Below are 14,740 nucleotides of genomic sequence, written 5' to 3'. Positions count from 1 at the left end.
GCCTTCACAGCTTCCATGTCCCATGGTTTCTGGGAGACTAAAAGGCAAAACACAGATGTTTTGTGCACATGTGATACAAAGGGCTTCATCTAAGCATGTCTTCGTGTGGGTTCTGGGGAGAGAAAGCTGCTGGAAGAAGGAGGGAGGACATGTCAGCTTTGCAGAGTTTGGAAACTGAAAACTGGAAGCCTCGACTTGTCAGTGAAGCCCAGGATGGAAGGGAAAGAGGGACTGAATCAGTTGCATCTATGTGACAAGGTAATCCTTTGTATATGTTAGAATGTAAAACCTAAGAGGCAATAAGGTAGTGTATGAAGAGATGTATTTAAGGCAAACGCTAAAGGGCAGAACAGTTTTCCTGTCTGAGACTTGATAGAGGGTAGAATACTCTTTTGGCAGATGTGGTGAAAGGCTTTAATTTGAGCTTTGCTTTACTCCTGTGATGAGCAGTGTGATTTCAGAGAGCAGAATGAATAAACTGGTAGGCCTTTGCTGCCTTTTACTCACATTAAGTGCCCCTACAGCAGTCTTGCTGTGGCATAAATAAACTGAGGTCAAACAAAGAAGAAAACACATAATTTAAAAAATAATCAATTTGATCATCTTTATTAATAAAATATAAGATCTAAATTTACACGTTGAGAAAGAATGTTTGGCAAAAGTTGTAAGCTTATGTTGTAGAAAGCTTTCAGATGTGTGTTTGCATGGGTACCTACAGCAACAACTTCAAGGATATGAATTCTTTAGACGGGGCAAACCTGTTGTTATTTCCCAAATTGCTTGATAGTACTTCAGAATAATGGCAAGCCTGAAACTGTGACAAGCTTTATTAGGCTACTGATAGTGTCAGGAATCAAAATTCTTAAAGTGTTTGACATGAAATTGTTAGACATAAAAAAAATAGATGATTATGCATTAATCTTTAATTGAGGAGGCATTTTTTTTGAGTAGAAACTCTGTCAGGAAGGCATATGGAGTCTCAAAATTTATCAACAGGAGCAAACCTGAAAACTCTTGTATATATATATATATGTATAATTGTAGTGTATACAAGTGCTCTGTGTGCATGTGCCTACTGAGAATAAAGACATCTTTTACATGTTTAGAAACTGAGCATTAATTCTTAACATTGCATAAATGCATTGTTTTTAACAATTATTTTCTGGATTTTATACGAGAGACAGAAAGGAAGGATATGAATATAGGACATGAGTAGCCTGAACTTTATTTTAAATGGACCTGACAGAATACCCTGTGGAATATGGAGGTTCTTGAGCTGGTGTGACAGGTAGGTCAACATTTATAAACTGCAACAATGTTAGATTAAGTATTTTCCTTTTTTTCATTGGAAAATATGCTGAGATCTTGTGGTATTTGTTATTATTACTTGCCTCACTAATCAGAATTTTGCATTGTTACTGCAAACATAGTGTTTTGGAATACATTCTAGCACTTCAGCAGTTTTGGAGTCCCTCCAAAGCATTCTCCATTGTTTTTTTCAACAAATAATACAAAATGCAATGATGTGTTCTGAAGGCCCTCCTTTTAAATCTCTGTATGAATTTATCTTCTATTATTTTTGTCTTGCCTCAATGAAACTCAAGAATGCTATTAAAAAAAATATGTAGCAGAGAAGATAGTGAGGTGGGAAAAAGAAGTAATGCACTGAAAATTCCAGGGTCCATTATAGAAGTTTTCATGGTATGAATTCAGTTTATCTGTTTAGCTGTCTTGTCTGCCTAAAACGCACACTTTCAAAGATGCTGAGCTTTTCAGGCTTCTTGTACTATAATCTTTGTTGCATGACAGTGCTGCTTCTTAGCTCACAAACTGTAATTTCTCCTCAGCAGTATAGCATAGGTTCTTTTTTTTTTTTTTTTTTCAAATCCTCCTCTCAGTGTTGGACCATGAGACAAGCTGAATCAGCAGACTTAGAATGAGGCGTGTTAAAGTCCTCACAACCATGACACAGTTATAGTAGTGGTTATATAGTATTATATTCAGTTACTTTGGAACAAAGGTGAAGGAGATGGCTTAATACTCAATACACATTTAATCAGTTGAAATGCTGCTCTACTCTAATATACCTCATTAAATGAGTTCAAAGGTAATAGTCATGCAACATAGAATGATGGAAAAAGTCAAAATAACAGAGCAACAAAAGTTCTATTAAAAGAATATTACTGAAATTATTCATCATATGTAGAAATAAAGACCAGACTTCTAGTAGAAGACTGTCAGAAATAACAGATCTTGGAAAATCACATCTATCTAGAATTACTGACAGTAACTTTCCATTCGGTTAAGGATTTATGAGTATGCCAAGATTATGTAAGGATAATACCACATAGACTTTTCACAGATTTATTTGTATTGTTCCTACAGAAAAATATTGTTCAAAATTGTTCATACAGAAGCAACTAGATGCACTAAATTTCTGAGAGGAGAAAAATAGAATGGGTGAGGTTGGTCTGCAATAGAAAACAGTTACAGCTTTGCAACGATTTTCTGCCTGTCATTGATCCTCTGGATATGCATTTGCTGTGGTCTCAAAAGGCTTTCAAAATGCTTGCAGGCAAAAGTGGCAAGGCTGAACCCACGACCTCCTTGTCTACAGTCACAGGAGGGCTGGGAAATCTCATAGTGAGGTCTAAACCTGATGTTTCTGTACAAGACCCTGTTTGGGAGATCTGGAGGTCACTGCAAGAGCACGTGGCCTCTTTCTGGTTGGATACTGTGGCTTTCAAGGGGACAGATTCTTTATGGAACTCTAATCAGTGGGAAAGGAAGCCATTTCTGATTAACTGACTTGAAAAAATGTAAGAGAAAATGAGTGGAATTTCCTATGTATTTCGTGATCAGGAGCAATATATTATCCAATATATATATTCCTCTTTTGCCTTTCCTAACTTAGATTACTTGATTCAGTATTACAGACTTCTCCAGCTTTCTTTATAAATAAATGCATTTTATGGCATAGAATGAAAGGAGAATTTAAAAATAAATGAATGGCTAGATTTCTCTTTGAGAGTGCTATTAGTAAGATATTTGGATGGTTTCTGAAACTTAAACTATAGATCTTATTGTATGCTTTATATTCTAGACATTTTAATGGCTCTTTAAGCTAATGTATGTATGAAAAAATAAAGGTTACATTATTCTCAGTTAATGTAATGCAGTTTTAGACAGACATATTATAGCATTCAATATAATAAACTCAGTAAGGTCTCCTCCTCTTTGCTAAGATTAATTCACACAAAGAAAAGGAACTGATGGGTATTTTATTCTGCCCCAGCTGAAGAACTACATTAGAGACTCAAGCAGAGTTAAAGAAAATGTAGCTGACTGCATTATTACCAGCCACGTCCACTGACACATTTGCATCACTGTCAAACCAGTGTTTTACCAGTGCACACGACTCTCCTTAGCAAGAATCATCCGTCTTGCTACCAGAAACAAATATTTTTCACATTTTGACTTTACTGATGAAGTTATATGGAATTCTCTTTGCAAATACCAAGGCATTTAAATCAATTAAACAAATTTATGGGCTTTAATCATAGAATCATAGAATGATAGGGATTGGAAGGGACTTTTAGAGATCACTTAGTCCAACCCCCCTGCAGAAGCAGGTCCATCTAGATCAGGTCACACAGCAACACGTCCAGGTGGGTCTTGAAGACCTCCAAGGAAGAGAGACTCCACACCCTCCCTAGGCAGTCTGTGCCACTGCTCCCTCATTCTCACATTGAAATAGTTTTTTCTTATGTTTAAATGGAACTTTTTGTGTTCCAGCTTCATCCCATTATCCCTTGTCCTGTTGCTAGATACCATCAAGAAAAGGGATGCCCCAACCTCCTGACACCCACCATTTAGATATTTGTAAATATTAATGAGATCCCCTCTCAGTCTCCTCTTCTCTAAACAGTCCCAGTTCCATGAATTTAAATTATCTTTGTGGATTACATTATACGTAAATGAAAACTGCCCAATAAAGAGATGTAAACACCTGAGTTGCTGGCCAGATACCAATGTCACCGGTCACAAGTTCAGCTTAGGCAAATATGTTTCCATGAAATTATTGTTAGAGACTTAGCAGAAACTTTGCTCATTTAGAAGTAATAATTTCTGTATTTATTTATTTTTCTTAGTGTGCCAGGTGCTGTGAACTAACTGATTTGAAACTGTTCCCACTGTGAAAATAAGATCCTGTATGTGTGATTCTCTGGCTTTACTGATTAGCTGAACATTGTGTATGCTTAGCAGACCAGGAGAAAGATAATGGTCTTGCAGCAACTTTAAATATTGTGAGAGCATTAAAAGGAGACATATTTACCTGTATATCTGTAAAAGTGACAGAGAAGATGAGTAGTTCATATCAGAAAAACAGAAAATTTGAGATTAAGTTGAATGGGTAAAACTTACTCTGGTGCTGTTATCAACTCAGGCTTGCAAATGAAAGGGAAACCATTTACCATTCTTAAAAATTTAAAAGTGGTAGGTTCAGAGGCTTCATTAGATTTCTAACACTCTGTTTTAAATAGCTATTGTGACAGGCAATACCTCTGAACATATGGATGATAACACAATAGTTTGCCCTGATCAGACATATCACAATGAATATGAAATTGGTTTGCAACATTAATACATTCCAGGACTTACAATTTTATTCATTCTAAGCTCTGGATAAATTGTTGATAGTCCCTGTGAATTTAATTCTGTAAAAGTCATGATTAGATATTTCAAGGAGAACAAGACATGCTGATTATCCCCAAATTACTTTCAGTGTTAACTGTGGGGTATATTGAAGTGAAACTTTCCTCACAGAAAGCAGGGGTAGCTGCATATTTATGCAGTGGTTCGTCTTTAAATTTGTTTTTTTCTGTATTCATTTTCCTGAACGAAAATGAGAATGAGGGCTCAGATATGAAAAACAGTAATTACTCTTTTCGATTACTATTTAACACTGTAGAATTGGGGGTTTTTGTATGTACTAAGCTCTTTATTTCTTTTGATTACTGGGGACCTTATTTTGTTCCCCCAAGAAATGAGGGTAACTTTTGGTTTGGTTTTAAAGTATTTCATAGAAAAATTACAGCTTTTATCCAGTCCTCACAAGGTAAATATACTTGTGGAACTTGCTTGAAGTGTTTAAATAGAGTTTGCTCATACAGTCCTGAGAAGTGAAGTCAGACAAGCAAGAGCGGGGAATATATGAAGCAATAGTTCTGTTGTTGCCACTACAAGAAACTTACTGTTTTGGAGATACAGAATGAAATTATTCTAGTCTACGAATGCTTTAATTTACTACCAGGTATATAAGCCTCATAACAATCATGGTGAGAGATGTGCAGGTGCTAACACTTCAATTCTTCTGTGTTTGTGGAAAATGATGTCCTGGTATACAGCTTCTTTTGGTGAATTTATGAATTAGAGTTGAGAGAATAGTGAGGTCCTTCTTTCTGCTCTGTCTTGGTGAATTGAGAAATTTCTCTAGATTGCAGTTATACACCAGGTAGCATATATGTGAGGCATTGCAGGGTTTTGGTTTGCAGACTACTGTGTTAGGATGTGCCAGACTTCATATGTGCTGTATGTCGATATGGATGTTAGCATTTATATGTATATGCAGTCACTTGCTGAATTGGTTATCAGACTTGCCACTGAAGTCACAAAGATAAGATGTTTCTATCGTGTAGCATTCTATTGAGGGACTGGAGAACTGAAGACACAGTTCCTTTCTCAGAACGGTACACTTATGCCTGCTTTTTTATATCTTTTAATGAAATCATTAAACTCACAACATTAAAAGATTAAAATTGAAAAGGGAGTAAATACAAGTAGTTCCTTGATTGGATGAGCTAATGAATTCTACTTTTTTGTGGATCTGTGTTTTGTGGTTGGATGCCTTAGTGTTTAATAAGATAGAACCATTTCCTGTTGTTGAGGCATTCGTAATGGCTCTATTCACTGTGAATTACCCAAAGTCTAACTGGAGTAAAGTTCACTTTGAACCCTTTTCCTTAATGAATGCACTAAGCTGTAATCATCTCTTAAGAAGCCTTTTAAACTTTAATAGCATGGATATTGACACCATACCGATACAGTCAACAGCTCATCTCTTGCCATCTAGTACAAAAAAATTGACATGGGAAGACACTAAGAAGAAAAACTGCAAATAGTCTGCTACTTCACAACTGTAATGTAAGACAGCAAATAATAAAAATAGATTTCTTTTGTGAAGTAAACCAACAGCTTCATTAGTAGTTTAAACAACAGTGAGTGAGAACATAACCTGATTTTTTTTTTCAGTAGGAATGGCAGAATTATAATTTAGTAGAGATTAGCAATAAATTGTTGCTGTGCTGATTTCTAGTGTGGAAGGATGATAATATGTAGAAAACATGAGGATGAAGAGTGAAAAATAACAGAACAAATCATGCCTCTTTATTGTAATTTAAAAATTTATTTCTTTTGGTGCTATTTGTGTTAGTCTTTACTTTCTGCAAATAAGATGTTTTTTATAGTGATAGTTGTACAACATGGTTAAATGCTTCTTAATATACAGATGAATGCATTTGAAGGCACATAGGTTATTAACAATAATTTTTGTCTTTCTGCACGTTTAACTATGTCTTAGCTCACCTGTAGCAACTAATACAAGATAAAATCCTCATGAAGACAAAGCTAGTTTTTAATTTTAAGCCAGGTTAGCAGCTTTGAGTAATCTCTTGTTCCCTCTGATGTTGTCAGCTAGCAAAACTGCAGATGTTTTTTATGGTAATCTGATTAATAGTGTTTATTTTTCACTTTATCAAGCATCGGTATCTCAAAGCGAAAGTTCTCTGATAAGTAAGCTACCAGGAGCCAATAATGTAATTATTTTATATTTTCATGGGAAGTATGTAGCCTTCTTGTTTGTGCAGTACTTTTTCCCAAAAAGCTGAAATGAAAGAATTTTATAAATGTAGAGTTCAACTTTGGATCACTTAGGTACTCGAAACCTCTATTAAAGCAGGCTCTCAATCTTCATTGGCTTGTATTGCCTTGTTCAGTTTATTAACAGATAATGACAAAATAGAGAATGTCCTGATATGGACAAGGCAGCTATAATTTACATAAATGTTGAGCCGTTATGATTGGATTTCAAGTCAGTCAAGGTTTCTTGTATAATGTTGCTTATCTATAGATGATGGCTTTGGGAGGACTGAGTAGAATTCAGTGTTTTAAAAGTAAGCACTGGAAAATGCCCAAATGCCAGGTCTGTGCTGACGGTCTGGCTGTGCTTCCCTCTGGTTGAGGCCCCAAACTGCAGACTTCTATTTGCAGGACCAAGTGAGGGCCACATCTCCTTTGGTAATCCAGTCCCTTCCAATCACAGCCAACAGCCAGGTAAGCCCTAGAACGAAGGATGTTAATTAAGGATACCTTTTGATGCCTGACCTATGGGCTTTCAGTGACAATGGCAAAATTCCCATTTTTTTTGTTCTAGCACAGAATGAAAATAAGAGTCAAAATCTCTGTGTTTCTTGCAAGATGCTGTTATTATTTTGATTAGTGTTTTCATCACAAACTGATGAAGAGAAAGTAACTTTACATTTTGCTATTCTGGTATGATTTCAGTGTATGACCTAGGAGAAAATAATGCTGAAATATTGAAAGGTGTTTGCTTACTTTCTGATGAACTGATTTGAAAATTCAATGCCAATTTATGAAAGTAATTTCACCTGTGGATTCTGCGGTGCCTCTAGATTGAGCCTGCTGATATTTTGATGCTTGGATGAAAACCTTGAAATACTAGAAATGCTGTCTGAATCACAGAATCTCAAAATCTTAAGGGTTGGAAGAGACCTTGAAAGATCATCTAGTCCAACTCCCCTGCCTGGGAGGTAATTTGAGTTATTTTACTGGGAGAAAGTTTATTGGCTGACAACCTTGATGTCTTGAATACATCCATTAAAAGTTGATATTTCATTTGGAGAAAGCCACACCACATAATACAATATAATCTAATTATACCCCATCCCCCCCCCCCGCCCCCCCGATTTCTATCTTATTTGAGACAGAATAGACATGACTTTCTAGAGACCAAAACATGGTCTACACAAATATTACTCAACCTTTGATTTAGTTTTTTCCTATACTCAATAAAAATTTGCATTCAGAGGATTAGCAGAAACATGATTTAAGCCTACACAGTAAATTAGAGTTTAACATAATGATATCCTGACTACTTAGGTTGTTTTCTTTCCTAATACTTGTATTAGAAATGTCTTAAGTTTTCCTCTGAATAGATTAGAGACATACTCTAACACTCACCTACTGTATCTCAGTACTTTGTCAGTATGATCACTACAACCTGGTCTGAAAAGACTATTTCTTTAGGACCACATTTACATAAAATTGTTTTTCTGCTTTCTGTCTACATTTGTATTCAGCTGCAGGTCAATTTGCACCAATAAAACAGTGGAGATTTTTTGTATTTTATTTTCTTGCTAGCATCAAATCCATTCCTTTCTTAGGATGCCATGGAATTGGGATGAGATGCTGAGATGCTAAATATTTTTTTGAAATGAGATCTGCACGAAAGAATAGAGGGAGAGGAGAAAACAGGAAAAGATGAAATAGCTAAAACAGATTAGATCTAATCTCATAGCATGATTAATGAGAATTTTAGTTGTGTCTGAACTATCATGGTGTCTCCTGATCCCTTGGCTGTCCAGACTCAGTGATTGCTGGAAAATACTCCCACTCCATTTCTCCTGCATGATTTAGTCTCCTTTCTGTGCAGTCAAAACTTGGAGGGTCAGAGGACTTACAAAAGGCCCAAATCTTGCTGCAGGGTGGAATCATGGGGCAACTGAAATGTGCAGTTCTGGAGATAGTTTCAGGTACCATGGATGGGCTGCAGACTGTTTGCTTATTGAATAATATGTAAGAATCAAAATCCTTTCTTTCAAGTATAATTATTCAGATTGATACCAAGAAGAGACTGGGAGACATAATAAAAAGGATGTGGGTTTTTAAGGAAAGAAGAGATTGGGAATATGTTTGAGATACAACAGGAAGACTGAACAAATTTAGATTTATGTACAATGCTACAAATTCAGAGAGGGAACCCTTAGATTAAAAGCTAAAAGGGGAAAAATTCTGCAGTGCAATGAACTGTCCTGAGGTACATAAAGCACAACAGGCTTGTGAAGCTAAAGTGTGCCTTTACACTGCCTTATAACTGTAATCAGCATCCTCATCAAAAGGCTGAGTTCGGTCCTCCAATTCTACTTCATTGTAATAATAATTAGAAATTAAAAATAGCTTTCTATTTTGAAAAATGAGGACAAGATATTCCTTATTTTCTGAATGGTAGAGATGCTGTATTGTAGTTACATTTGCAGCAAAACCTTGCCTGCAAAAACACTATTTATTTCCATGACTCACTTTGAAGGAGAAGAATAAATCTCAGTAAAACTTATATTTTCTCTTACAGTTTTGGGGCTATAAAAAATGGATCCACTTTATGCAAAAAAAAAAAAAAAAGTGCTGGGGTCCAAGCTAGGTTGTTGCCATTGCTTACTATTAAGTTGAACTAAAGATTGGTTTATCCACCACCTCTGAATATTAGGCCAAGGTACCTAGGCTTGACTGTCCAGAAAAAGTCTGCTAAATCTTTTCATGGTCCTCTTTTCCATCCTTTGGGCAGTAATGTTTACTCACCCATTTAAAGTCATTTGAGGTCTTGCATCTATGACAGTGTGAGTAATAATTAGCAGTAATTCTGAACAGAGAGAGGAAAAAAAAGGCTTAGAAGCACTGTATTTCTTTAAAAAAAAAAATGGATTTTGACTTTATTTGCATAGCCAAATTATTTCTGTACACATTGTCTGCCAGAGATCCCTGTATAATATTGTCAAGTAATGAAATCTGAAGACACTATGGATTATTGTTTTGGTATATATGCAATGTTCATTACAGAGTGGTTTCATGCAGAGAACTGAAATGAGACACAGATGATTTATTTACACATTTATTTACTATCCTACTTATTCTGTCAGACTGAAATGGAGAACAATGCATTTATTTTACAGACATTTGACATAAATTAAACAGATACTTTGATGTTGAACAATTGTACAGACTACAACATGCATATTAATATGTAGATTGGTGCAGAAATATTTAGTTGACCAGCAAAATCTAGTATGACAAAAATAATAATCACATTTCCTTTTTTATGAAGTTAAAATGCAGCTGATATGGAGACATTGATACAAATACCACTAAATATGAGAAGTTATTAGTCTAATGGAATCAGATGGTTAGATGAAAAAAATAAAGCTATTGTCAAACAGTCTTATCTACAAAGTAAATAAAAATGTTTCTAACAGAGACAATAATAATGAAAAAAGCATGTTTGATGCAATTACCATTTCAAAATGCCCTATTATTCCCCTGCCCCACACCCAATGCCTGAAGTGAAAGCAGCGTATTCTCTCACAAAATGTCTGGGCATTTTGTAAAGGCAGATGAATGAGATTAGACAAGAATTATGTTTTTATGTCCTAGTGACAGCTCTTTTTAAAGAAGGACATGTTGTTAATATAGCAATTTATGATGAAATGTTGCTAATTCTGTAAAATCGAACAATAGTGAAGACACTGCTATCACAAAAAGAGAACTTGAAAAATACTGTTGTGCTTTTTTTGTTTGCAGCATTCAGAGCATTCACAGAGGAATACAAAGTAAAATTCATTAAACTCAATAAAACTAATAATGGTCATGCTACTGTATCTATGAAACTAACACAGTAATAACTTATAAACATGAATTAGTACATATTTGTATTTCATATTTACAGTGATCTTAAAGCAATAGGCTATGTATTCAACTCTCAGCTTTGTACACTAATCCCTCCATGTTTCAGCTTATCAGCATGGCTCCTTTTATTTTTGAAAAAGTTACACAGGTAAAACTCTGCATAACTCTTTGAAAATTTAGAGGTATAAATCCAGAAACTCTGCACCCTAGCAGAAGTACCCATGATTGTCCCCAACAGTGGTTTGTTTGTTTTTTTTTTTTCAGTTTGTATATACATGTTAGAAACTAACATTTTGCCTAAAGCTATAATATATTGCTCCATCCTCCAGTTTTATACAGGCAGAATTCCCACTGGTGTTCTGCTTAAGGACTTCAACAACAGGCATAAATGTTTTGTATTTCTGAACCTCCACTGAGAGATGCTATCTGAGCAAAGGTTAGAGCAAAAATATCAGTATATGTCCTTCACCTTGAAATAATTTAAAAATTAAAGTAAGGAGTTGGCTTTTTTTTTCTTGCATTAGCTTTTACAAGGTATGTTCTACACATAAGAGCAACCAAGCACACCATCAAAACCCTACCAGTTCCCCAATTTAAATAAATTTCAACTAATGATCCAAATGGAAAGATATCTAGGCATAGCAGATCAGCACAAAATACTCAAGCTGGGCTTCTAATCCTCCATCACTTCTTAGCCATTTGCACAGCCATTTGCTTTTACTCTTACCAGCATAAACAAAGTTATTGTTTAGTGAAATACAGCTCCTTGGAGTCCGTTTAATCATTCCACTAATTTAATGATTTGGGAGTAAGTCAATCTAATGCTGTCTGTACTGTCTTAATCAAATGTAACACCAGCTTTAGATTAAATTGACTACATAAATATGCAGTATTTAAGAGTGTCATCCAAACTGCAAACCGCAACTATCCGAAGGTTATCAAGATTTTATTGTTAAAACCTAGGTTAAGTTGAAGAACACAGCAGGGACAATTTCAGCTTTGGCTGTATATTGTTCTTCTTATGCAATGCCACTAAGGACAAGGCCAAAATTTGCTTGAGTAAGGAATTTACCCAGCACTATATCAACTGGAGGTAATAGGCATGGCAGAGATGCTCTATGTCTACATTAGCAAGTAGTATGACACAATAGAAGCAGATTTGTTGAGGAAAACAGTTTGTGCTGGCAATTTACAATACATGTTGCAGGGTTACTATTTTGGACTAGCTCCAGTCTGGTACCAAGGCCTGAGTGCTTTGTACAGGTTGCAGCACAGGAAGTGCCCTCATGGAAGAATTTTTCTGGTTTAGCTTCATCTAAAAGCAATCCAGTTTGTGTTGTCCAGGATTGCTCTATGATGTGAAGCAATCAAAGCACGAGAAATGGGGAGAGTGGAGAGGTTCACATCAACAGAGCTCTCCTGATTTCCACTAAGATGCCAGTGCAAACAGAGTCATAGACTTCTCAATTTAGAAATGCACATTACTCCTGCTGATGTTAAACATGTATTTAAACACTTGAGGGAAAAAAAATTAAAGTAATTAAATTAATTACCCATACTGCTCTTCGATTCAGGGTTTACATTAACCACAGGACTATGTCTAAGGTAATGACATGTCACCGTTCTGTTTGGTTCTTAGTATACCTGTATATTAGGATATTCTTATCTTTTTTTTAATTAATTGTTAGTTAATTGCATGTTCTTTAGCTACTTTTAATTAAAAAGAGAAATAAATATTTGTGTGCTACCTCCTTGTTCTACAATGGGATCCATCTGGATCTCTGTTAGGTGTCATAAAAGAAAAGTAGCAATCAATAATACATAATAATACTATAAGGTAACACTGCTGTTTTGGAAGAAATCTCCATTGCACTAAAGAGTATTACTTTTTAAATATCATAATACAATATTTAAAAAAAATATAATCTAAACCTACTACAGAAAAAATACAAAGACAAGTATGTTACTTCAACTGCAGATGTCACCTGATGTATGACTATTGAACAAGAAACCATCATACAATGGGAACAATTTTGTCTCTGCTTGCCAGTCACCCAACCTTTCTTCATCAAGCAAACTGACAGAATAGCTGTGAAGGATTTTGCTCCCAGAACACCTGATCTGTTTCAGAATGTGAAAGTATTACAGCTGGAGTTTAAACTGAGTACTAGTTTAAAAGTATTGGACAAGAGACAAATATTCACACACTGATGGCATTTAGCAGTCAATTGCTTTTACAAAAGCTTTTGCAAAAGCAGAAAACAAATACACTGAAACATCTTGCAGGTGGAGGGAGGCACTAGAGGACTGGCAGTGTTTTAAAACTAGGAAGTGTGAAGTTGTGAGATGGTACAACTGCAACAATAACAATGAGAAATTACACTTTGTTCTTCTTGCTCCTTGGTTCAAACAAAATAGAATCCATCCAGCCATTTGCACCAGACTACCAAAATGGTTTTCCTGATAAACAAGACAGAACTATCATTTCATTTTGTGGGTTGCCTTCTAACTGCTCCCAAGATGAAGAGAAAGTGCTATCTGAGGGGCAATGGGAGGAGATCCAAAGATCAACAAAGATAAGAATATGCAGTTATCTTCTCTTTCAGGAAAAGATTCTGAAAAATTATTACAGATCAGATGTCATGTAGCAGGCAAGTGGATAATAAGATCACTGAAAACCTCAGTAGAGAGCTGTTGGTTCTAGGATAATAATTAAGTTGTGGTAGGACTGGAATTCAATGTTTTGCTACTGCCATTTTTACATCATTAAATGTGAACAAAGACAATTTTATGCATGTTTTATTATACCTCTTGTTTATGTAGCATATTAAGACATGCCTTACTTACAGTTTTCTGCCTTTCTTCCCCTTTTTGCTGTATTTGCATTTCTTGCTTGACCTGTGCTGGCTACTTTCAGAGAACTGTATTTCTTGTATTTTGTTGCTTTTACAATATTGCATAATCAAAATGTTTATTCTCTATCTAAATCATTCACAAATTATATGAATCAGAAAAAATGATCAGGTAGAGGCCCTGAACAATTTTACCAGGCTCACTATATTTGCAATAGGACTTGAAAAACACAACTGTTTTTTGTACTGGGCTACGGTTTACAGATAAGATTGAAAGAGTTAATTAAATAATTTGAAGGTAAATCTTGTTTCAAATACACCTAAGGAAACAAAAGCTCAGTCTACATGTTGGGGAAGAGACAGACTTTTAGAAGAACTATTTTTTTTTCAAGAAATAAAAATACGTTGTCCAGAGGAAAAGACTCAAGAAGCCAATTGTCATTTTGATTTATGTAATACACAAAAGCACCATTTTCTGTACACACTTTCGGTACATAATACTGTGCTAAAAAGCCATTCAAGTTGGTTGCTCTAGTGTTAGATCAGATATCACCTCTCTAACATTACTACTGTTTGAATTTTGAGATCAATTTTGAAGTGAGGACACAGTGCATTAGATTGCTGCATTAGACAGAGGCTCCTGTGTCTATACAATGAAGCATTAAAAGGCCTTTTGTGTTTTTCATTAAAAAACGTGTATTTTATATAAATTCCGTAGTGCAATAACTTCCTACACCATGTTACATTCTTTACATTATATGCTTCCCCTGTAAACAACTTTCCTGTATGAACTTCCTTTGCAGTTTGTGCGCTACATTATTCCCCCCAACCCTAGATTTGGATTAATGTGACTATTTACTCAAAAATTGTTCTGATTACTCTGTGAACATCTTTTAGATGTGTACGTTTCATTTCATCATTGAAAAGGAGTTAAAACTTCAATTCAGGATTCTGCAGTTAGTATAAAATATAAAAAATAGATTGATTGCAAAGCTATCTCCCTGAACAATCTTCCTTCTCCAATGATACAAAGAGTCAAACCTATTTCAGGTGCACAGGGGAGTCACTTCATC

This window comes from Colius striatus, chromosome 4 (genome assembly GCF_028858725.1).
Source record: "Colius striatus isolate bColStr4 chromosome 4, bColStr4.1.hap1, whole genome shotgun sequence".
Lineage (NCBI taxonomy): Eukaryota > Metazoa > Chordata > Aves > Coliiformes > Coliidae > Colius > Colius striatus.
This window is presented reverse-complemented; position numbering follows the sequence as displayed.